The sequence below is a fragment of the Rhinolophus sinicus genome, chromosome 6, assembly GCF_057876585.1.
Source record: "Rhinolophus sinicus isolate RSI-liver-muscle chromosome 6, RSI-T2T, whole genome shotgun sequence".
NCBI lineage: Eukaryota > Metazoa > Chordata > Mammalia > Chiroptera > Rhinolophidae > Rhinolophus > Rhinolophus sinicus.
Window position 1 is genome coordinate 10,721,828 of NC_142506.1, and position 26,555 is coordinate 10,748,382.

Genomic DNA, 26,555 nt, shown 5'->3' on the forward strand with positions numbered 1-26,555 from the left:
GAGCCAGCAAATCAAGCCATTTTTTAGTCAACATGTTAGAACTTAGACAAATTCTTAGCCAACTCAAAACAGTCCCCTTTGAGAAACTACAAACTTATTCCCACAAAGTTGCCATAATGAGGACGTTTTGGGTATCCCTCTTCTGGATTTCTTTTTAGAGCATGAAATACATCCTTTTAGGTAGCATCTGTGACAGTAACTAGATCTTTGTGCTCAAAAAAGAGATTTATTTTTAATGTTTATTTATACATTTGAAACTTTCAAAACTGTCACTCAGAGCTGAGCTTGAACAAACAGCTAGGTGACCCAGGTGGGTCACAACTCTAGTCTGACTTTGATTTTATGGACTGAATTACTTAGCAGTGCTCTCAGAACCTGGGAAGGTAGGGGAAGAAGTTGGGGTGGGTCATAGAAATAGCGTGATTGAGAGAAGGCCAATAGGAATAAATGTCTGGCCTCTCCAAGGGAGGTACTTTGGATAGAGAAAAAAAATTCATATATAAGTATGAGCCCAGGCATAAATGTTGAAAAGCTCTCCTATTTATTTTTTCACTAATTTAGCAGGATGTTCACCATCTACCAAGCCCCAAGCACTGTGCTAGGTACTAGGAACATTCAAACAAATAGGTCCCAGTCTCTTCCCTGAAATGCTTACAGTATAGTTTGTGAGGTAGACCATTTACCGGAGTGTTCAGAAACAGGGGAAGCTCTTTGATAGACACATGCATAGCCATCAAAGAATCACCCAAGACTATGTCCAAGAGAATCAAAACATCATAACCTATTTTGGGTGATGGACACGTTTGGCAGTCTGGTGAAACTTATGGATCCCTTATCTGAAATAGTGCTTTTAAATACATAATAGAAAAAATTAGGATCACAGATAAACTGATTATTTTGAAATACAGTTACCAAATATTTTTAAAATGTGGGCTCATGTTATACATGCTCCTTGGTTAATTTATTGAAGTAAGAGCAAGTGGTGGACCTAATAATTATTGCAGTTATTAAATAATGAAGAACATAGTCAATAGTTTGAAATACTTGCAACACATATAATTTGGTATGAGACTATCTGTGCTTTCTTTGCTAAGAAAAATCACAAATCCTGCTAGCAACCACATTCATAAAAGAAATAAACAACTTCAGTTAGAAGTTATTGAAAATAAAGGTCATTTCCCCAACTTCAGACCCCCTGAATTCTATCCATACACCTGCTGGGAGTGAGGAACCCTTGTTAAGAACCCCTGTCTAATGGGGAAGGCCCAGGCTGAATTAGTGGCTGAGCAGGAGAATCTGGGGAGAGCCATGGGGATTCCCCCAAGCACCAGAGGCTCTGAGAAAAGGCACACAGTTAGGAAAAAACATATCATCTTTGGGGAAATTCAAGCTGTTTCCATTACTAATAACCAGTATTGTATAATATTATTTCTAGCACTAAAGACTTATGATTTTGTTTCATTCTATTGATTGTATCTCTGTGGATGAGCCAGTGAAAGATTATCCATAGATAGTCCCTGACCAGTTGGAGGTGTTAGCTTTGGGACAACTGTCATCCTTTCTAGTGTGGTTTTCACAAAATTGTTCAAAGGATTGTACAGTGGAAGCCTGGATTCTAGTTCTGGCTTCTGACATTATTTACCTTTTGTTCCAAGGCACATATTCATTCATTTATACATTTATTCTATCAATACTTCTTGAACACCTACTATGTGTCAGGCACTGGGTTAAGCGTTAAGGGTGCCCACGTGACTATGTCACAAATTCTGCCTGCAAGTAGTTCCCCCATCTACTGGAGGAGACATGGCATGAATGTAAATACCCACAAGCACAGCTAGCAAGGAGATAATGCATGAAAACCACTTAGTCCAGTTCTCAGTGCCTAGAAAGCATTCAGTAAATGGTAGTTGCATTGAAGTTCTGTCGGGCTTTTAGGAAGAAAGCAACACATCGATCTGGAGAGCATCAGAGAAAGCTTCCTATTAAAGATGACTTTCCCTTTCTGAGCCTCACTTTCCACACCTATGAAACAGGATTTGGACTAAACTTCCAGTGTTCTCAGATGCCCTTTCCTGCTCTCCCGTTCTACCACTCTACAGACTCATGGTATGCTTTAAGGTGGAAGGAGTGGCAGCATTCAGTACCGGGTTAAATCCTTAGGCCTGGGTTGCCCAAACCCTGCACATGCCAAAGGTCTTCAAGATTGACCTTCAACAACGTCCTGGGAGATAACCTCTGAGCCCTTGGAATAGCCAATCTGAGTGTGTCTGGATCCCTGAGGCTTTGGACCACAGCAGGCAGCTTATGCTAACAAAGTGACTTACGTTGACTGCCTGGGACTTTAGGTTATGCTATATCAATTGGACTTCTAGGGTAGGGTTGGCGTATGAACTGCTGAGGTCATTTACACAGTTGTTGCATGCCTGACCTTCCAATAAAAACCCTAAACACCAAGTCTTGGGTGGGCTTCCCTGATCGCCAGTATTCCATACATATTGTCACGCATCATGGCTAGGAGCCTTAAGTGCTATCCAGATGACTCCACTGAGAGAGGACAATTAGAATCTTGCATCTGGTCTTTCCTGGACTCTGCCCTGTGTGCCTTTTTCCTTTGCTTGTCATAGCCTGTGACACACATATGAAGGGAAATCATTGTCGGTTTTTTAACTGCGGCATGACTGTGTATTTTGTTTCTCAAGCAGACTCTTAATTCTGCAGGGCCTTGCTTATATCTTGCTTAGATGCCACACAGCCAGGACTGGACACATAATACACTCTCAGTGTATATTTGCTGCAGTAAAGTGAATTGTCTGGCTGTACACGAGGGAGTCAGCAGGGAGGCAAAAAAGTGGAATTCTTGCAGCTAATCAACTGAGCATTTTAAGGAGTAATAAACCAGGACCTTTGCTTTGGTGTAGGAGGCAAACAAGATGGAAAGTGAAAAGATCAAGGGAGATTAGACAGGGATGAGAAGGATTCCTCTGCCTAGAACAGAAAGAGGGAAAACAAATAGGAAATCTGTAGCAAAGAGATGACACAAAGCTTATATTGGAAATTACAGGATGTAAATTACAAGAGGTGAGAGGACTGAAGTAACATAACAATAAACCAGGTCCTGGGAGAGACAGTTGAGCACTGAATGGGAGGCAGGGTCAGTCTTTGTTTCTAAGGATTAGCAGAGAGGAGACAGAGATAAACATGAACTGTCTTGAGGCCTCGGCTGGCTTTGGTGCTCTTGGGCATTCTACTGCTATGAGTAGATGAGAATAGATTAAGCAGAGGTGGAAAGAGGAATGGAGGTCTCTGGTAGGTTTACATTCTAGAGAGGTGAAATCTGGAGGGCCCCAACCCGAAGCAGTCCCAAGCACAGTCTGAGAGAGAGTCTTCCTGTGCCTGCAAACGTGTTATTCTCAGAGCTCTTGTATATGCATCTGACCCTGCCAGCCTAACCACAGCTCCAGAAGCTAAGGGACTGAGGGACCAGCATTTTTCTTCTTTACCGTGGGGCATCGCCCTAACTTGACATTGATGTCCTGTTTCTAGTCACTTCAACAAGGACCTACTGAGTGCCAGGCACTGTAAAGCAAGCTGTCAGTGTCCTGGACAAACCCCGAAGCCTCCCCAGAGTGGCCACAGAGAGTTCCCCTACACCATCTCTGCCTGAGGGTATTCTCCAGCAGGAGCCGTGCTTGGCCGGCCCCGGGCATAGGCTAGGAGTACAGTGGAGTTAACTCCCAGGAGCCATGCTTAACAAATGAGGGGGTCAAGTTGATGGACAAAGACTCCAACTTCCTCGACCTTCAATGGGACAGGTTTGAAGTGGGTTCTACAGAGTTTATCAAAGAGTCTACAGGGGGGATTACATCCCAGGTGCCTGTAGTGCCAACCTGCGCATTTACATATCCTTTGTTGCTTTTATTCTCTTCCTTGTCTCACTCTGCTTCCTGGAATCAATTCCCAAATGAACTGCTTTCACTCTAATCCTTGTCTCAGGGGCTATTTTATAGGAGAAACACAAGCTAAGATATCATGTCTGGCCCGAATTAGAATAGAAAGAAGAGAACATATTTTAAGTGCTTATGGTAACGAAACACGTCATAGGTGTTACCCCCATTTACTCCTCACAACAATGTGTCAAGGTCCTTATTATTATTCTTCTTTCCTGATTTTGTAGACGAGGAAGCTAAGACTGAGAGTGATGACGTAGCGTGGCCCAGAGCACTAGCGAGGAAGTGGCAGAGCAGGCGGTCACATGCAGGCCTAATTCCTAAACAGACCCTTTTCTCCTGCATCACCCAGTGTTTCCGATCAGCGGTGCCATTGTGAGACGGGTGGTTATTCAAGGTGGTATTCAGGGTGGATCGGAGGGGAGGATATTGCAGGCCAGAGATCATGTCAGAGGTTTATGCAATCAACCAGCTTAGAGGACCTGAGAACCTGAATGGTTGGCCGTGTCATGAAAGTGATCAGGGAAGGGAGGAATACAAAATTGGGGAGGCAGGAGTGTCAGAATCTGGTGTACACAGACGTGGGAAGGAAGAGAGAAACTGACAAGATGCCCCCAAAAGAGCATGTTGGTGCACTATTCCCAGGTGGGGTGTTGGCTCTGTCATGTGATTCCAAGGCATCTCAGGGCACTACAGGGAAGAGAGTTTGCAGGTAAACGTGGGAGCCCCATTATTAGCTAACTTGATGCTCTTCTGCTTACTCTCCCTCAAGTACATGCTCAATAAACAAAAAAAAAGTGATGTGTCAGTCAGGCCTCAGACAGATCACTTTATTCAGGTCTGGAAATTCTCCAGGGTTGGGAGCTCTGTTTGAACACTGACTCCAAGAGCCCCTTACGTTCCCATCGTGATTGAGCAGAGATCAGCGATATGCAATGCCTATTGCAAAATAACCAGCACTCCTAAATCTTGAGTTCTCAGTCTTGACAACAGCCCAGTGTGCTATGTCCAATAGGAAAAATGGAGCAAGACTCAGACTCATATTAATATACAAATGGGATCCAAAAGAGCCAGCAGTCGTGAGGTATTGTCTTGGCTTTGCCACGAATGAGCAATGGAGCCTCAAGCAGGCCCTTAACTTGGCTCCAGCTTCCTTACTTTTGAAATGAGTTTGGCTTAAGTAATCTGATCTCAAAAGTCTCTACCCAGTACGAGCCCCTATGAGTTCTCAAGGGACTGGGCAAATAAAGGGGCCTCAGATCGTGATTAATTGAAACAATAACCACAAGTTTAAGAGCAAGAACTATGCTACTTATTGTCTGACCAGGGACAGTTGGAGAAGAAACCCATCTCTGCCACAGCAACCCATGTTCCATTCCAATTAAAGTTAAAGCTCTCTTGGTGAGACAGACCCTGAACTTAAGGCAGCACATGGTAGTCCCATCACAGCACCAGCTCAGGAAACTTGCTTTGCCGACCCCCTGAGGCAGTGTCTCCACATTGCCCAGAGCGTGGAGGAGCGAGAAATTGGGAGTGGAGAATAACATGTTATGGGTAGCAGTTACAACCACCTTCTGCTGAAATGCAGGTAATCACCCACTGTGAAGGTTTTCATTCACTTGGAATTTTACCAGGCATTCCGTTGACAGCCCTCTGCAAAATTCAAACAGTGTGTCAGTATTGCAAAAGCCTCTGTGGCAAGACTTGCTGGGATATTCATAGCATAAACCAGAGGACAGGGGGAAGCTGGAACTCCAGAGGCATTCCACAGGGGCAGGGGTCCACTAGTCAGTAGATGTGCATAAATTACCTGAGCATAGTTGCAAATCACTATATGCTTTACAAGGACCTGTCCAATGAGTGGGATACGGATACGGATATTCCATGGAGAACATTCCAGGTCAGGTGGATGACTATTACCCCTAGACAGTAAGTCTATTTTAGAACATGACCCAAACCAGCAGCGGAGAAATAAGAACTCTCAGGAGAGGGCCTGACAAAACGTATGTGGGCAAGACATCCAGAATCCAGCCATGTGTAGAAGGTGTGAGGAAAAGGCTCCAATCCCAACAATGTAATTGGAGTGAAAGCCAGAGCACTAGGCTTAACGAACAGCACAAATGGATTGTGACCCAGGCTAAGGGTGACTCCTGAGTTAGATCACAGCAGCAGGATCATTTTTACTGAAACTTCTGGTACCCTACCAGGCTCAGTGGGCTCACTTACATGGACCTGAGGTAAAATGAAGGTTGAAAATGCAGGTAATCACCCACTGTCCGCTCCACTTTAAGCAGTGAAATCTCAGCTAGGGTGACATGGCATTAACTCAAAACGCTATAGTTGTCCCTCCCTCTATAAAGGGTATATGTAACACCTCAGGGTGGGGTACAGATCTAAGAGATCCAATCTACCGGTAAAATGAAAGCCCACTCAGTATGTTCTTATTGGAGATTGAATACGAGGTTAAATAGCTCCTTCATGGATTCCTTCATCATTATATTTCGATTATCTCTTTTCCACCAGGAATGTTGCTAGATACACTAGTCCCCCTTGTTATTCCTGGTTTTGCTTTCTGTGGTTTCAGTTATCTGCAGTTAACTGTGGTCTGAAAATAGTAAATGGAAAATTCCAGAAATAAATCATACGTTTTAAATTGTGTGCTGTTCTGAGTAGTGGGATGAAATCTCACACTGTCTCACTCCGACCCACCCAGGATGTGAATCACCCCTTTGTCCAGCGTATCCACACTAAGTTCCCCACCCCTTAGTCACTTAGTAGTGGGCTCAGTTGTCAAATTAACAAGCACATGGTATCACAGTGCTTGTAGGCAAGGAACCCTTATTTCACTTGATAATGGCCTCGAATAGCAAGACTACTGGTGTTGTGTAATTCGGACACGCCAAAGAGAAGCCATAGAGTGCTTTCACCAAGTGAAAAGCTAATAAGCACAATAAGGTATTTTGAGAGAGAGAGATCACATTCACATAACTTTTACTACAGTATATTGTATAGTTGTGCTATTTTATTATTAGGTATTTTTATTGATCTTTTACTGTGCCTAATTTATAAATAAACCTTTTTCATAGGTATGTATGTATGTATAGAAGAAAAAACATAGTATATATAGGGTTTAGTATACTCCTTAGTTTCAGGTATCCACTGGGGTTCTTGGAATGTACCCCCCACAGATCGGGGGGTCTACTATACCTCCCTTATCATAACCCCGCAGGTGAAAAAGGCTTGTAAAAATAGTAGCTACCATTTATTGAGTACAACTTGTACTCTAGATTCCATGCTAAGTGGTTTTTCCTCATTTTCAAGCCTCACAACAAAATTGTAAAATAGAAAATATTATTCCCATTTTACGTATATGGGAACAGATCTGGATTGTGTAAATAACTTGCCTGACATCACAATAATAATAACCAACAGAGTGATCTGTAAACCCCACCCATTTGACCACATAGCCTTTCTCTTTCCTTATTTTTCTTCCTTATATAAATTATCATTCTGAAAATACTACAAATGCATGAAAAATTCATCAAATTTCAATACTTGTAACTCTTCTCAAAAAAGAAATAAAGTCTATGCATCAACTATTTGGGGATAATTTGATGATTTTAATACATAATCAGTCCACCGTTGATGAGGAGAGCGAGTTCTTGATGAAGAGTGCAAGCAGAACTGCTCAATCAGCTTTCTAACCTGGACTTCCATTGGAGAACACTAATGTGATTTCATTGAAATGGACAATAAGGAATGTAAAAAGAATTTACTGTGGGATTTAAGTGGACAGGAAACAGTGCCTTCTGGATGTGTACTTAACTTCAACGAACAAATTGTCAATCAGAGTTCAATTCCAAAAACATGTGAAAGGAAGCTGAAATGCCATCTCAACAAATCTACAGAAACTGACATGTCCTTTTGAGAACAATCATCACAGCACAAATACCAGAGGATATAAGAGCCTAGAAATGTAAATCTGAATGTCACAGGGACGTTCATATTTTACAAAAGTCATCTCTTAAAAACTGTCTCCCAGATGACAGAGTGATACTTGGAAGAGTGAAGGTCAAACTTCATCTCTCCACCCCAGATATTTTTCAAGACCCTACATCTGCATGTTAAAAGTAGAGGCAGATCACAACAGTTTCAAGAAGGGGACTAGAGTTCTCTCCTGATCTACTTGTCCTTAAAGCTACACAGCTCAGGGCACTCAAGGTGAAAGAAAGATGCTCAGGAATTTACCTAAAGAGAAGCTCTGGGCCAATAAAAATGTCTTCCTAAACCAGCGTGCTGTAACGACCAGTGTTTGGAAACCACTGATATACAGAAATAAGGGCAAGACTAGAAGACATGTGATTTAAGTTCTGATCATGGCATCTGTATTTCCCTATCCATCGGATGTTGGAAAGATTAGTCATCTTCTCTGTGCTTGGGTTCCCTACCCTTGAGAAGACCTGCCAAACTCACAAAATCTCCGTGAGGACCAATGAAATAAAATACATAAAGGTACACTCTGAAATGATATGGTTCGTATGTAAAATGGTGTTAGCATCTCCCTTCTCCTTTAAGATGGAACTCTTTTCCAGTTTTTCTATTTTTAATTTTTCAAACTCATTTTAGTTATAATTATAGAAGGTCACAATAAAAAAACCCAAATATGCATATATCAGCTCAAGGTTAAAAGCAGATCCTTCTGGGGAAGAGCCTGGGATCAAGGCGAGTGGGTCCTAGGGGCTGCTGCACTTTATTATTGCTCTTAAGTACCTTTGATTCTTTTTCTAATGCACACTTAATTCCAAGTAAACTATTTACAGATAGGTAAATATCAATTCACACCACCCCAATTTCCCTTTTTCCCAATACCCTTATATCACCATTTTTTTGTTTGTTTATTGACTAGCTTTTACATTTAAACTCTATATTTGATCCTTTAGTTTTTATTCATTAAATATTGATATTAGCTCTTTAGCAACTTTTAAAATGAATACATTAACAATCTTGCCATTCCTTTCACATCTTCTTCTCACCATGCCCCACCCCACCTCCAACTTCCACTCATAAATTCTATGGTTTGGGTTTGCATTGTTAAGATTGATAGCGTTTACATTTTATGTCGACGTTGTCCTAAGCATCAACTACTGCAGAATTAACATCCCTGAAATTCAACTCTTTTAGAATGTTTGGGATTTCTAGTCATCTGTCAACCTCAGCAAGCATGTAATTAAAGGACAAAACAAAAAGGGGTGGGATTTATGCTTGCTCGCCATGGAGTGTAAAACTTGTTGACCAACAAGGCTGTATTACAGATGCAATATCAAATGCCAAAAGCATTATTTTCCCCAAAAAGTTTAGGAGGGGGATGGGTGGAATAGTGTCCAAGGACAATAAAATTCCACAGGTTTTTCCAGGTTGACTAGCATGACCTCTACTCATAGATGCAAAGTATGTATTAAATCAATCAGAAGGTACTTATCAGCTCACCCACATTGTCCTGTTTGCACAGTAATGACAGATATCTTCTACATTGTTTAAATATATTGGAAGTTGTCCTTTTCCAATCACTGTCTTCTTAATCTTTCCTGTAGAATTGGCACATGTAAGAACAGTCACCCTGGACTCATTGTCAAAACCTGCGGGGGTTCGCTTGTCAGCCATTGCTAAGATTTTTCTAGAAACAGCACCAGTATAAAGCTGTTTCATCAGCATTTGCACATTTGTTAACTATTAAGGTTGTCATCAGATATAATCTTAGCTAATTTATACATGTAACTCTCAGCTGCTTCATGATCAACAGAAGCTTTTTCAGCACAGATTTTCAAATATTTTATACCATGACACGAGCTAAGTTTTTGCATCCACCTTTCTGAATATTCATACTCACCTTTCACGTTTACTCCTTCATGGAATAGCCTGGCTGGTTTTATGATCAGTAGCATACAATCACTTTATTGTTTTCAAACCTAAGGATGAGAGATAACATTTCTTAATGAACTGCTTTTATGTGTGTGTTATTTCAAAAAAAATTAATTACACACATATATGTATATGTATTTTCCATTTAATTGATTATGGTCACTGAGTAGTAGCCCTGCTTTGACTTTTTTTTTTTTGTTATGGGAGTGACTCTTATTTCTAGCTATAGCTTTCTGAAGGTCTCCTAAACATTTCTAAGAATCCTACTTAAAACTGTAAATGGATGAAAAACAAAGAAACAAAACAAATCATGGACACACAAGGAAAAGAGAACATGGGATACTAGCATCAACGTTTGGAAGCTAGAAATGAGAAGGATGAATAATAACATTTATAACAGGCTGGAAAAAGCTGAATCCTTGACCGATAATGGGATAAAACCAACAAGCAATTCTCTTCCTTCCATAGAACCCTTAGAGGGTTTAAGAATTGGTCACAGCAAGCACCTTGGAAAGTGAGTGCAAAAAAGGTAGATTAATTGAAAGTCTATTTATAAAGTAGCTAAATACTCAGACACCCACCTTCACTCCATACAGTTGGGGAAACACTCCATTTGCACCCAACAGAAGAGAGAAGTCCTATTTTTGGAAAGAAGAAACCAGAGGGTATTTTATATATCAGGCCAAGATATGAAGCTGAGATTTCATACTAAAAGCAGGGATGACTTTGTAGGGGAGAGATGTTATAATGGGGAGACTACAGGATAATTGGGAGTAATTTTCCAGCAAACGCATCAGAACATATACAGCCAATGAGTGCTTTTGCCTATGATATATTTGTTTTGTGAAGCTACGCACTTCCTCCAATAAGCTTCACACATTTTAGAAAATTTGGGAGAAATTAAATATAAGCCATGTTTTTTTTTCATCTTTACCCACGTTAATGGTAGACTTTATTATAAGAAACAATAATGATTCTTTGGCAAATAAGCTTATTAATTTCACTGGATAGTGACATTTTGGTTTGTAAATATCCAATTATCATGTAAAGTAGCCAATTTTCTTGTTTGACTTATAAACAACTCAAAAGACAATTCCAAATAAAATGCCTAAAAATGTTCTGAGTTGTCGTGTGATGAGATTCAGACTCAAGATGATAGAATGAACCCACTGATTTGGCAGTTCTCAATAAAATGGCAATAAAGGAATATAACAAGATAATCCATAATAGCCAAGAAAATAGGAATGGACTCATCACAGGACAAGGAAATGGGAACAGGTCCCTCACACAGTAAGAGGTTTCAAAAACTTTTGGAGGATGGAAAACAGATAACGTAATGGTGGATAAAACGGGACTGAGGGAGCTATAGCCTGGAATGTGTTTGGAGAGGGCTTCCCTGAAACCAGGGAGCATTATCTTGACAGAACGTTGCAGAAGCTCTAGACTTGGCAACGAAAGGTACAGCCACAGTAGTCCTGTGAACTGGGGCCAAAAAGAGGGGCTATAAACATCCATCTGTGGAGCAATCAACCACCCCCAAATGCTCTGAACCCAGAAGAACAAGTAGCCATACTTTTTACTCTCAGTCAAAACAATCAGGTAGAATAGAGGTATTCTCAAGACTGGGAAAAACATGGATTTCTGGGAGTCTACCGATGGAACCCCCTCTGGAGGCTAATGCTACCTGCTACATTGGGAGAAGCAAGGTCATGGATACCAGGCTCTTCATCCTCAGAAAAATGCTTGGTGTCCATGGAAGGAGTGTACATTCTAGTATTGAAGGAAAAATAATAAAGACTGGATAGAAAATAGATAGATGATAGATAGATAGATAGATAGATAGATAGATAGATAGATAGATAGATACATAGTAGATAGATAGATAGATAGATAGATAGATAGATAGATAGATAGATAGATAGACTGCATTTCTATACAGAGAAATAGAACAGTATGACAGAGCAAAGCATGACTAGATCAGATGGGCAATAGACTTACTGGGGTTATCACTTTGTGAGGTGTATAAATGTCTAATCACTATGCTGTTTTGTACACCTGAAACTAATAATATATATATAACTTCTAAAACTTAAAAAGAAAAGGATGACTAGAAGCTAGGGAGAGAGAGGATGCTACTGTTAGGGAGGTCACAAAATGCACCTCTAGGCTGAAAGCTGAAAAATAAGAAAGAACAGCCACGTGACGCTCTGGAGGAAGACGACTAGGCAACGCAAAGGACCAATGCGAAGGCCCTGAGATGATAATGAGCTTGATATGTGTTTCAAACGAAAGAAGACCAGTGTTGCTGAGAAGTAACGAGTCAGAAGAGTGTGTTGGAGAGTAAGGTTGGAGAGGTGGGCTGGGCCGGTCCATGAACAGCTTACAGGACGCGGAAAGGACTTGGGATTTCATTCGAAATGCAGTGGGAAAGGTTGAAGTAGGTGAGTGTATTAGATTTGTGCTTGAGTGGGTTTTTTTCCCCCCTGATATCAACCAATTCTGACAACAACTTGGTGTCCTAGAATTCAATTCCATCCTGTTACTAACTACCTGGAATTAGACTCCAGTCTAACACGTCAGACTCCACAGGTTTAAGGGTTCCGTCCCCTAAAACTGCCCTCATTTCAGATGCCAGTTGCAAGTATCAGGTCCCAGGTGATCCATACTTCTGTTCAACTTGGCTATAAAGTCAGGGGTTCCCACTCACAAGAGCCAAGAAACACTTTACTTAATTACTATTCCTTCCTTGCTTAATATTACCAGTTTATTGTATAGCACAACTCAGGAACAGCTAGCTAGACACAAGAGATGAATAGGGAAAGACATGGGGAAAGAGACAGGGAGCTTCCATTCTCTCTCTGGGCTCACCATCCTCCCAACCTCTCGATATGTTCCCAACCCCAAACTTTCTGACCCTCTTTATTTAGGGTTTTTCTTATATCAGTTTCATTACATAGGCTGGATTCATTAAATCACTAGCCATTGATGATTAATCCCCAAAGGTTAATCCCCTCACCTTGAAGCTATCTAGAGAGCCCCAACCATCAGCCATCATTAACATACAAAAGACACTCTTATCACTCAGAGCTTTCAGGGCTTTTAGGAGCTGTGTGTGCCAGCAACAGGGGACAAAGACCAAATATTTCTTTTTTATTATACCACAGTGCTTTAATAGATGTGTACAGAAAGGGTTTTAGGAAGGGCAAGAGTGAAAACAATGGGGCACCAACTCAGAAGCAATTGGCATCATCTAGGCAAGCAACCAGCCTATGGTGCTTAGGCTATGGTCATAGCAATAGAACTGACTAATGGCCCTCTGGGTGGACACTCCTAGTGGTGGTGAGCACTAAGAATATGGAAACCATGGCCACATCCCGTTCTTGAAAAGTCTAGGTAGTTAAAAAATCCTTCTTTAAGCAATTTGACAAGGTGTATCAAGACTGTTGCAAATACACACAACTTACTGTCATAGAACCGGAGACATCCCTGCTCTCCTGGATAAATGCTACAGCCCCTCCCCCACATAAACCACCCATAAACCATGTTCCTTGGTTCAGCAAACCCACTGTAAATAATTCATCCTAAAGAAATATTTTAACAACAAAAAAGAAACTCAAGTAAATGTGTGAAGCTATTTATTGTGGCATTAATTGTGAGGGGGAGAAAACCTTAAAATCTGGTCATAGGAAGATGATAAAAAAAAGTTATGGTACTATAACTCAGGGGGTTTTTATGCAGCCACTAAAAATGTAAAGTATGAAGAAATAATTCATCATATAAAATGTTTGTGATAGAATATAAGGCAAATAAATATGACTGTACAAGGCATGTGAGCTTGTATCCACTTTCTTAAAATAGGTCTGTATGTGAGCAAGGCTTGGAAAGGAACATGGGGAGAAATTAATGTGCTAAAGGGGCTCAGGATGGTTTAAAAAAAAAAAACAGCAAAAAAAAAAAAAACATTTTCCATAAATTTTACAAGCCACTGGTTTTGGTTTTGGCTTCTGAGAGATTTCGTGTCCCCTTAAGAATGGTTCAAGACCAAGGAAATCAAGTTGCTCTCTGGTAAGTAAAACATAAACTTCCCCAATAAATTTAACCATAATCCTAAATGAATCAGAGGAAATTGCTCCTCTTTGGCATCATAAGTCTTTCAATGGAACCCAAGGCCAAGGATGAGAAGATACAAATATAAATCTGAAAACAAATCTAGAAGCCTATATGTCATTTTAATGTCTTGGAGCAATGAATACACTCTTCGAACACTTTTCTCCTCTGTACTTCCTGCTTCCTAATGGAGTAAAAAATGCAGCTCACTAAATAACCACTTCTTATTCTTCCTTGGTGCATGTAAATGGCTCTAACATGGCATAACTAGAATTTCAAAGAGAAGTCAATGAGGTCTGTTGAATGTGTTGCCTCATGTAAGATCTCCTTGGACCAACACACTCCCTAAACATAAAATTATAGAAAACAGAGAGAAGGCGACAACTTCAAAGTAAGAGCATGTGGTACAGGCTGTTTTGAAACAGAATAGGGGTATTCTTAAAATGAAATCAAGAAGGGATTTGGTAAGAGTTAGTCTTAACACAATTCTTTTCCCAGGTTCAAATGGCTATAGCAATTACATGCCCTTCCCCATCTAACCTTGTGACACAGACAAAGCAAGCATTTATCGAGTGTATGGTATTCTTAGAAATCTAGAAGTAGGAGGCACGTTCTTTGGAATCAGTGTATTATCTCATGGCCATGAGAGATTCACACCAGCATCAATTAGAAAACAAACCAAGACGTATGTAATGACGTGTTCATCTTTATTGGGAAGTCCCATGGTATAGGGGACAGAACTTCCTTCAGAATCACAGACTTAGCTTTAAATTCCAAGTCTATCAAGGACTAATTACGTGACCTTGGATGAGTCATTTTAGTTTCTTTGAGCTTCTGGGTTTTGGTTTTTTGTTTTTTGTGGGTTTTTTTGTTTGTTTATTTGTTTTTTTCTGTAAAATGGGAATAATAACAACAATAACCAGTCCTGGTGTGGATGAGAAAAAATTACCTATTACAGTGAAGATTTTCAGGTTTCAGAAAAATGTGTAGAAAAAAATGCCTGTGGTTTTGAATTTCAGGAAGAGATAATACAGCACAATTACAAAAGTAGTTGGCATATCCTGAGGGTCAAAGTACAGGAATTGATGAAGCGAGCATCCCAAATCTTTTTGTCACCACAAGAAGCAGGTGACATGAAGAAGTTTGGAGGAGGCTCTGAGTTGCTTATCTACTCACCTGGGACCAGTATAGGCTAAAAGAATTCACTTGTACACTCTACCTAGTCTCATAGAACCAAGGAAATCTCCACTGTCTTGGACAAATGCTATGGCCCCTCCCCCCGCAGGAACCACATGTAAAGAATGAGTCTACAGAAAATTTACCTCATTTAAAAATTGAGGATTTATCAACTAGTAGTCATGCTCTCCAAAATACAAAATTTTACTACATTAAAAAAAGAAGAAAGAATGAAAATAAAGGGGAAAGAACACTCACCAGGAAAATATGGCCATGAAAATTGATGACAGATGAAAGCTGTCATCAAACTTAGCACGATGAAAAGAAATCAATCGGCCCTTTAAAACAATGAGTATAAAGGTTTAGTAATTGAAAATGAGTAAGTTCTAGAGCTCTGTGGTACCATGCTGAGCTTGTAGCTAACAGTACTGTATTGTACCCTTAAAAATCTCTTATGAGGGTAGATGTAAGCATGACATGTAGAAACTATATAATCAGCAGAAATTTGGAAGGGGTAAAGACGTTGGCATTTTATGTAAGTATGCTGAGTTCCTCATATTACATAGCTGAATTCTTTAGTAATAATAATAAAAAAAATATGTTTTAAAACCAGACCAGGGGTCATGAAAAAAAAGTGTAAAATACTTCTGGCGTTTAACCATATAAAAAGATGCATATTCCTGATAAAATGAGATACACAAAACATCTCCATATAAGGAGATTCTACTCTATAAATGTCAGATTGGCAAAAATTTTTAAAAAGAAACTTAACACAATGATTTCACAAGTGCATTTGTGGTGAGAGTACAAATTCATATATGTTTTATGAAGAGTAACTTGGAAATATCTATTAAATATAAAAATGCACACCCAGCAAATGCACTCTTTGAAATTTATCCTACAGGTATTTTTGTGCTTTGAAAAGTGATATATGGATACCGCAGAATTATTGGTAGAAGCAAAAGTTAGGCAACAACTTAAATTTCCATCAGTAGAGAATTTGTTAAGTAAATTGTAGTGCAGCAAATAGCAATGAAATAATATGCAGCCGACAAACAAAGGAGAAATTACTCTATGTACAAATATGGAATAAATCTCCGAGATATACTGTTAAGTCACAAAAGGTGCAATGTGTATACAGTAATGCAGTGTGGTTCCGTGTGTGTGTGTGTGTGTGTATACACGTTTGTTCGAATATGCATTTGAAAACTCATAGAGTATCCCAGAAGGAATACACAAGAAACTAGGAACAGTGTGTCTCTGGAGAAGGAAATGGGTGTCTGGGGGACAGAAACAGAAAAAAGAGCTATTTTTTGGTGCCCCCACCCCTTGATTCTGATAAATTTTTATTATCTGGTCAAAAAAATTGATTCCTTAAACTATTGCCTCAGGAAATTGAGACCAAACCAGAGAAAGGGAAATAGGAGTTTTCATTTTTTTTATTATAAGCTCACTTTTATATTATTTGATATAACATGCTATTTTTATTTTGGTTAAAACAAATTAAGCATAAAAATAATTTTAAATACTGTGTTCTATTTAAAAATACTCAGTCCCGCTATTCAGCTGTTTGTGCCAATTTTCGGAGTAGAAAATATGTCACTGTAGCTATAATAGAGACAAAATGTTCAGCATATTATGGGAACACAAAAGAGAGATCAATTAATTCTGCAATCAGATGGATGGTTACCAGGAAGCTCAAAGATGGAAAACACAGGTTAAAGGAGCCCTTAAACGATGTTAAATTCACCAAACTCCTATGCAAGAGCCTTGTAAGTCACGGGATACAGCACGAGCAAAAACATGGAGGTGCACAGAACGTGTCATGTTTGCAGAGCCACACATGATCTGGTGGGCTGTGAGGGTAGGAATGGCACTGGAGGAATGACTGGACATCAGCTGGAAAGGGGGAAGGGGAGTTGGAGGGAATATCACAAAAGGCCTTGAATGCCGTACTAAGAAATATTTACCTTATTTAATCCATCAGTTGATCCTAAACGTAAGTGGTTATCAGAATTACCTGGGGGAACATTGTGGACATACAAACCCTAAAACCCTCCCCCATACCAATTATGTCTGACTTTTTGATAGATAGACCTGGGAATCTGTAATTTAAAACTAAAATCCCTCTGCTTCAGCCATAGACAAAGGGGAATCATCAGAATTTCATTTGTGGTGTCTTGGAGCACCAGTCTGTGTGCAAGCAGAGAGAGTTAGAACCCAACATCCTGTTAGGGGGTTGGTAAGAATTCCTCATATGTGTAGTCTCACTTCTTCTACCTGCCAGGCTGAAAATTAAGATCTCTGTCCAGGTACTTAAAATTCTGAACTCATTCTTGCCTGGGCTGTGCCGAAGATGGGAAAGGAATGGAAATGGGAAGAAAGTCAGAGAAGAGGAATAGCTGCTGTTTAATCTACCACCTTTTTTTCCTCTGCCCCTCGCTCCAAACATGCTCATTATGTTCATGCTGTGAATACCTAGTCAGGGAGAACATGAAAGATACCAGGGCAATCAGGCACATGTATTCAGGTTTTCCTCAGAAGCAAAGACTCATTTCCCTGTTTTATTAAAACAGCAATAACCACAACCCATAACCAATCCATGTCCTAGGCATCAGATTTTGTGCGACCTTTTGGATAAATGATTCAGTTGCTGTCATCAGGTCCCAGGCTGATGTTAATTACACAAATGAGGCTGGCCAGAAACTGGCCCGCACGGATGCTTCCAGAATCCTCCTTCCACTAAAAGTTTTGCTTCATCGATTCAACCCATATGCGTATCTGCTGAGCACAGAGATAATGAAGACGCATTAGACACGGGTCCTGCCCTCAAGGACCTCACTCTTCCCTAGTGATCAATAGATCTGCTGTGATTCTAGTGTCGTGTCAGATCCCAGCAAAGAAGAGCCACTATGAAGTGGTAACAATACGAAGGGTGGGTCTTTAGTAGAAAAATCCTAGTGAATTTCCGTCTCAATTTAAACACAAAATATTAAATTGAAAAAGAACCTTTGATATCATTTCATCCAACCACCTCAATTTATAGATGAGAAAATGAAGGTGCAGAACAATACATTGTTGTTCAAAGTTACACAGCGAAGCTCAAGCTGAATTCAAATGTCATGACTTCCATGCTGAACCTTGTAGGCTGGGTAATTACAATTTCAAGTCCCAATGCCATAACTAATCTCCCTGAGTAGAATGTGTGGGGGGGTAAGGCATTAGATTCACTTCATGTCTTAAGGGAGGTGAGACAATTCAAGAACTTTAAGTTACTAGGATGGGATAAATTGACCCACAGGAGGGAGATTATGACTTGAGCTTATTCACATTTCTAATTTCTGCATTATTGAGTGTCTATGATGAATGATAAGCAATACAGATAAAGTCCCAGCTTTCGGACTTGAATTTACCCAAGTATCTTACATAGGACACATGGTAGTGAGTGTAGTTAATTGTGCTTGTTCTCACCTGTGCTAGCTCCAAACCTATACTTGAGTTGGGGTCTCAAGGCATAAAACAGAGATGACAAAAGAACAGCATGCATGCTGTCTCTGTTCTGTCCCCTCTACTTGGCAGACATTAATCAACCACAGTATTCCCCACTATATTGTACAGAAACCTTAGAATCCTTCCCCCACACAACTCTAGACAACTACTGTCCATCTATCTAAGATGATAGATGACTCAAAGTTGCATGGATTTTTCCCATTTTCCTTCCAAAGTGAATTGGCTACCACCATCTGTCAGGGAGGCACTGAGTTTGGGATTGAAACTGAAATACATAAAATCCATGCTTTCTTGTAATTTATATATTAAAGGAGCTATAGATAGATAGATTGATAGATCGATAGATAATATATATTTTATATATTTTCATAATACATAATAATCCCTGCCTAAATCAAAACCTGAAATAGAATTGCTTAAAGGATAGAGTAGAAGAGGAAAAGCAAAAGGACTGTTCTGTTGGGTAACGCACGCGCACTCACACACACACGTACAAACTGGTTATGAGACTGCCCAGAATCAATTCAAAACGATTCAATACATGTTTATTGAGTGTCAGTACCATGTTGGATACAGGGTATACTGACATGAATAGATGTAGTCTCCATCTTCAATAGTGTCCGCATCAGATTGGGAGAGAGTTCTATAAACAGGTAATTCTTAAACAATATAATAATGTTATAAATGGATATGTTCCATGATTTCAGGTAGGGAGTATGATTATATTTTTCACCGTTGTACACCCAGAACTTAACATCACACCTGGCTTAGACTCAGTAATATTTGTTGAATGATCAAGGCAGAGATCAGAGTACTTAATGTTTCTGGAATAAATGAGCAAAAGCCTTAAGGAAAAAGTCAAACTTTTCCTGAATCTTGAGAAATTCAATAAGAATTTCCTAGGTGAAAAAGCACGCTTAAAGAGAGAAACTCTTTGCTCCACAATTATGATGGAAAACAAAAGAAGCCATTTGTCCTTCATTTGTTCATAGCTAAGATAACAATTATCCACCTCCCAAATGATTGAAAAGAGTGCTTCATGAATATATAATAAAGTGGAAGGTATAACTGTTTTCATCAAAGCTATTGTATCCCATCTTTACTTGTGATGAATATCCTAGAAACCCCCAATTCAACAGTGCTCACACATTTCACCTGGGCACATGCTCTCAGAGTAATGTTTTATCGGGTTTCTTTTGTGGAGCACTAATTAAAATCAATTAGGGTGACATGTCATTTACTGGCTTGGTATTACCAGTGAATAACAAAGAGACGGAAAAAAAAGACTTGGAGGGTAATAATGTGCTACTTGTTTTTGCTCCCTCAATTGCAGATGTCTGTTTCTAATGGATGAACAACTAAAATTTGAAAGCACTTATTTCAAGCATAACTAAACGCCTTCCATTAAGCAGCTATATTAGAGATTTGAGTAACATTATCTCTCCTTCAAATGCGCTTGAAAGAATCCATTCCTGGTGTTTTTTGTAGAGAATATCTTCCGTCTTCCTTATCTTTGAACTTTGATAAGCTTTTGATAGCCGATGCCCCACCACTTTTGTGCTTGATGTGTTACTCTCTTGTGTGGTGCATTAATTGTTTTATGTGTGCTAAATCATGTGTCTCCAGAGAGCTTGTAGGTCCAAGGCAAAGAGATCAGGCCTTCAATTTCCTTTATGTCATACATAAGAGAAAGAGAGGGAACAAAGAGAATAAAGGAGAGAAGAAGAGAACAAAGGAAAACAAGGGAAAAGAGAAAAACGAAGAATGAGACGTACGTGAGCATTGGACATCTATTATCTTCCATGCGTGCGGTTATGGGCATCTATAGAACATATTCCATTTGCTCCTTTAAGAGTACTGTAAAATAAGCACTTTTTTCCCTCTCTGGTGATAAGGACACTGGAACACAAATTGGTCACCAGCTGAATGGTAGGGACAGAATAGAAACTCACATCTGTCCTTCATGCTTACTTGTCCTTCTGAAGGAAGTTAATTTGGATGAGCTGTCTTCACTCTCATATCCTGTACTTGTCCTTTTCTTAGTGTGCTTTGCACGGGGACCCATGTGCCCCTTCAAACGTCTCCTGGTTGCCATGCTGTTTTGGTGGCTGGGTGTGAGAAATAAAATATTATCTCATGCTCCTCTTTCAGATTTTTCCCATTGAGTGTCAGTTTGTGAGTTTATTTGAGTGAATGTACATTCTTCATTTCATTTATAAAATATGCCATGGGCTTTTCTAGGCCCATTCGATGGGCTAACATACAGGATGCCCATGCCATTTTCAGATAGTTTATATATTCCAATGATTCATTTTCTTTGTCCTTTTCTTCAACTCTCCTAGTGTCACTATTCCTCTTTTAGCAAGTGTAATTTTATAATTTTTAACAAAGCAATTTTGTAAGTTCCTGAAGCAATAGATATATGTGTGTATGCATAATTGAAATTGATCAAATGCATATATATTACATATTATATACGTATATATATACATATATGTGTATATATATATGTATATATACACACACACACATATATATATATATATATATATATATATATATATATAAAACTTAACTATATCACCCATGTATAAAAGACAGCAATAGTCAAGTTCTTCCTCACTTACTAGCTATAAGACCTTGGCTTCCTTCACCGTAAAATAAGAGTAACTACTATATCTAAATCTGGCAGAATTTATATAAAGATGCGTCATATGTGCATAGTAGAATAGCATGCTATAATTGATCTTCATTTCCTGCCATTGTTCTTCCATGGCTTTGACCATGAGCTGAGAAAATTAATTTTAATTAATTCTGGTTAGAGCTGTTACATCCAGGTGAGCACTGTTTTTCCACATGACTACACTACGAGCCTGAAATTTATTTTCAACAATCTTTATTTGTTCAACAAAAGTGAATTGGCTACCACCACCTGTCAGGGAGGCACTGAGTTTGGGATTGAAACTGAAATACATAAAATCCATGCTTTCTTGTAATTTATACATTAAAGGATATATAAATAAATATATATATATATATATATATATATATATATATATATATATATATATATATATGTTCTAATACATATGTTCTAATATATATGTTCTAAAAACACACATATATATGTTCTAATCACACCATTAGTTGTCTAATTAGAATACTCAGACAAGCTTTGGTTGAGAGGAAAATTCCTATGAGTGCTTATGAAAAGAGTTGACCCAGCCTGGGGCGATCAGGAAAGACTTCTCCAAGAAAGGTCCTCTTCGTTGGAGCGTGAAGGATGAGTAGCAGTTAAATAGGAACACTGGGTTGAGGGAGAAGGGCAGGAAAGCAATGACATTGACAAGAAGGGAGCCCTAGGAAGGTAAAGACCATGAGGAGAAGGAAGAACTGAAGAAAGGCCGTGAATCAAGAGCACAGATGGAGAGATAAAAGTAGAGAGAGACTATTGGCCAACAGTGACTCGTTGGAGTGCCGTCTTTGGAGACAAGATATCAGTTTTCCCTCTTCCCTACAATGATACACATCCTTCCCATGTGCAAAATAAACTCATTCAAAGATGGCTGCAACAATGGCTTCCATCCCACAGGCTCTTCTGCAAAGTGAACTTGACACTCCCCCATCAAGAGGGAGAATACGTTTCTCTATTCTCTTGGCTTTGAGAGAGCCTATGAAGCTTCGACCAACATAATATGGTGGAAATGAGTCTATGCCAGTCCCATGTATAGCTCTGCCTATTCTGGAAGTTTCTTCTTTGCACCACCTTGGAAGCTAACCGATATGTCAGAAGTATGACTACCTTCAATCAACTATGCTGTAAAAAGTAAAAGCCAAGGCCCTAGAGGATGAGTTTTGATGTAGGAAGAGAAAAAGGCCAAAGGACACCAAGGTACCAGGCATGTGAGTGAAAAGACCTGGTGGACGTCTAGTCCAGTTAGTCCTTCAGAAGGTTCCAGCCCCAGCTGCCATCTGACTGCAACCATGGGAGAGACCCCATCTAAGAACCACTCAGCTGAGCCCAATCAACTCCCAGGACTCTGACATGTAATAATAATTTGCTGTTTTATGGCCCTAAGCTCTAGAGTGGTTTGTTCACAGTAAGAGATCACTGAGAAGGCTAGTGATGTGATCTTAGGAAAGCCACGTAATGTATCTGAGCTTCAGTTTCCCCAGGTGTCACAGAGGAGACACAAAATAAATATTCCTTCCCTTACCATCATTTATCAAGGCTATAGCAGAGATTTTACATTTGTTTTGCCATTCTTATGCACCATCTGTAGAGAAAGGATGAGCTTCCTCTTGCTTTGACAGGGAAATAAGAAAGCAGAGGCATGCATTATTGATGCACCTGAACTTTTCCCACTTCTCCTTGAATGACATCAACCTGAGTATCTTTTGCACCATCGCTTCTATATAAGGATGAAAGACCAGCTGCCGGCGCTCCATCTTACTTCTTTCATCCTAATGGAGACCTCAGAAAGAAAAACACATTGCATTCACATACCTTCCCTGGAATCCAGGGCCTTTCATGCCTCTGACCTTTACATATTCGTCTGCTTTTAAAAGAGGTAACCTCTTCCAAAACATTGTCAGTGTGAATACAAAAACAAACAAACAAATAAACAACAGACTGTGGAAATCAAAAAACTATACATCCCTAAGACTATGACTCTTATAGGCAGCAGGCATTCAACAGATATTAAATGGATGCAGGAAAGAAGGAAGCCTTCTTTCATTTTTATTGGAAAATTATATTTCAAAACTTCTATTTCTCAAAGAACTTTCATGAAAAAAAAAAACACATCCCAGTCACAAGGTGCTTGTTAAAAATGCAGAATCAGAATCTCTTGGAGCGGAGGCTGGGAATTTGTATTTTTAACAAGCACCCACCATGATTATTAAGAGCAGTAAAATTCAAGAACCACACTCTAAGTTCCCAAGTTTGATTTGGAAACTATTAAATGGTTAAGACTGGGAACAACGAGACCCAAGAAAGATTTAGAAATTCTGGTGCCTTGCATATTTCTTTGCAGAATGAATTATGTCTATGGACTTCTTCTGCACTTAAGGATATAAACACTACAGATGGCTCACTGAGTTTTTAAATCTGTTTTTGCTTAATTTGCCTAAATGTAAAACAAAATGAGAATGCCTTGTTATAATTTCCAAGGCTTCAGTGATCGTGTTTGTTTAAGAGCATGGAGAGAATGTAACGGTAAAGAGTGATTACTTCTTTCCAAGGTAAACGAGGATGAGAAGTCCTCTGAGTTACCAGGCTCTCTATGTGAAACGAGGCCACTGAGCCCCATTTTCCTCATCTGCCAAGAGGATTCCTATGAGGATTACATAAGGTCACCATATTGCACAACTCACACTGTAGTCTGTACAACGCACAGTTTGAACATCTGCACGTAGATGTCCTTTGAGTGAGTGACCCAATATGTGTGAAGACTTGCCATATACTGTGTGGACAGTAAGGGATTCTGACATGAGGTGTTGATGGGATGGAAAAATAGAGCTTCATTTGGGCCTATAAAACAGGCGTCTGAGAAAGAGACTGTGAACATATAAAATTGTTTGATGGAAGCCATTGCTCAGTAAGCTAGCTGGTCATCCTCCAAACAGATGCACTTGTGTGCAGGGCTGCCACACACACACACACACACACACACACACACACACACACACACACATTATAGAGGACACTTTTGGTTCCCACCCATATTTTAAATGCATTCTCTTTTCTTCTGGAAAAATCCCTTGGTTTCCATTTCTAGACAGATCTGCTGCTCCTTCAATCTGGATATGTGGTCTGGGCAGGGCTCCATATTCAGCTACAGGGATGAAAGGCATAACCCATGCCTGAGCTAATCAACACACCGCCTTTCTTTGGGGTGAAGGGGAGGACCCAAGCTATACCAATCAGGATCCATCTCAGGACTTAGACAAGTGCTCCTAGGAAAGGCTCTGGCTTTCCCTTCCTGGACCTGCACTGGGATGGGATGAGGCAGGGGCTTTTGCTGCTATTTGATACTAGGAAGTGTGAGCCTGGAGCTGCTCAGGGAGGAGGGGAACACTGGAGTTGGAGGTCTGGGTCCTACGGTGCCTGAAACAGACTTTTCAGCTATGTAAATTTGTCAGTTCCTCTTTCTGTTTTTGCTTAGGCCAGGCTGAATTATTTTGTCATCACTTATAATTCACAAAATTAATACTGTGCACAGCAACCAAACCCATTGTTTGATTACCTTATACCAGGGTTTGACTCTGTCTGCTGTTTGCTAGTTTTAATTGCTTTGATACATAAATTTCACTATGGGGAATCGATAACTTATCACCCACACCAGGACATTTTGGAGAGTGAAAGGGGTACTATTTATAGACAAAAGCATAATTCAAGATAAGCTGAAATATATGATCACCCTAATTTTGACCAAAGGGTCAGATTGTTGATAATTTGAAGACACAACCAGTGTCCATTTTTAAAAATGGGTTTGCTTTACAATGCTCATCACTATATTCCTGACACTTAGAACAATGTCCAGCACAAAGACGATACTCAATATTTATTTAATGAATACAACATTTCAAAAACATTTCAGTATATTCATTCACGTACTTCTTCAACAAATACTTGAGTACCAAGCACTGTTCTAGGCACGGGAGGTGCAGATGTGAGCAAGATAGAGAAGGTTTCTGCCCTTCCAGAGTGTTTTATTCTTGGGAAGAGGGACCAGACAATATACAAGGAAGCAAACAAGTGCTTTTTGGTCAGGGTACGTGCTGTGGGAGAAATGAAACAGCAGCATCAGAGGAGAGAGAGACATTTTTAGATAATATGATCCAGGAATATCTCTCTGAGGAGTCGATATTTGAACTGAAACGGAGTCAACCAGGCAAAGAGCGAGGGGAGCTCCCTACAGCAAAGATTAGTTCTCTGTCTGCTACTGTCACTGCTCTGCACCGAACAGCATGACCCACAAGGTCATCCAGCTGTTGGTACTCCAGCAGCTGCCAGGGGATCAAGGAGATTCCAAACTGATGGAGGCAAGAAAGTATAGACCTAGGCACAAGGTGAGAACCATAAGCATCTCAGGATGGGAGAGGCTAGAGCATCCTGGGATGGGGAGTGGCCACAGGGAGGGCCTTCACAGAGGAGGAAGTGAGATGCCGTGGTTCAAGGCTCTGTCTGGGATCAGACTCTGGGCTCAGGTTCCGGGTTCGAATCCTGCCTCTTCTGCTTATCAGTTTTGTGACCGTGAGCAGATAATCCTTGTGAGGTTCACTATCTCACCAGTAAGACTGGGGTAATAATGACAGCATCCCAATACATACTCAGGTCTCAGCACAGCATCTGAGAAACAGTAAGTGTTCAGTAAATAGCAGCTATTATTATTAAATAGTAAGGAGAGACAGTAACAACTGAAATATGTTCGGGAATACAAAAAGAAATAAGAAGCTAGCCTTTCCCCTTAAGAATCCCATTGCGTATTCATCGTAAGGGGAATTCACAAACATATTCACACCGAATGCCAGTCTCTGAGGGCTTGATGGAGGTGTTCAGCCATCAATCCAACTAATGATAATATTTTCCAATTATCAGGACAATAAATTAGTTTAAGATCACTTTTTTTTTTCCAATTTCAAGTTTTCCTCCCAGATATATTTTTCTTAAACTTTGGACATCTGCTCCCTCAAGTACTGGCAGATGAGAAAATAAGTGAACAAGCAGCAGACAAGCATTACCAGAAAAACTCGGGAACAGCCGATCGTGTTTAGACCAACAGCTTGTTCTTTTCATGGACATGTGTACTCAGGTTGTGGTTTTTAAGTCATACGCAGATTGTCAGATTGTCTGGAAGTAAAACTATTCCTATTGCACAACCCGGAATTAAA

The 26,555-nt window shown here is 39.8% G+C and overlaps 1 protein-coding gene across 8 annotated transcripts in view; it reads left to right on the forward strand.

Moving 5' to 3' along the window:
• The window catches only part of LOC109443351 (uncharacterized), a 196,040-nt gene that overhangs the window by 69,334 nt on the left and 100,151 nt on the right, over nt 1-26,555 (forward strand). The window lies entirely within an intron of this gene.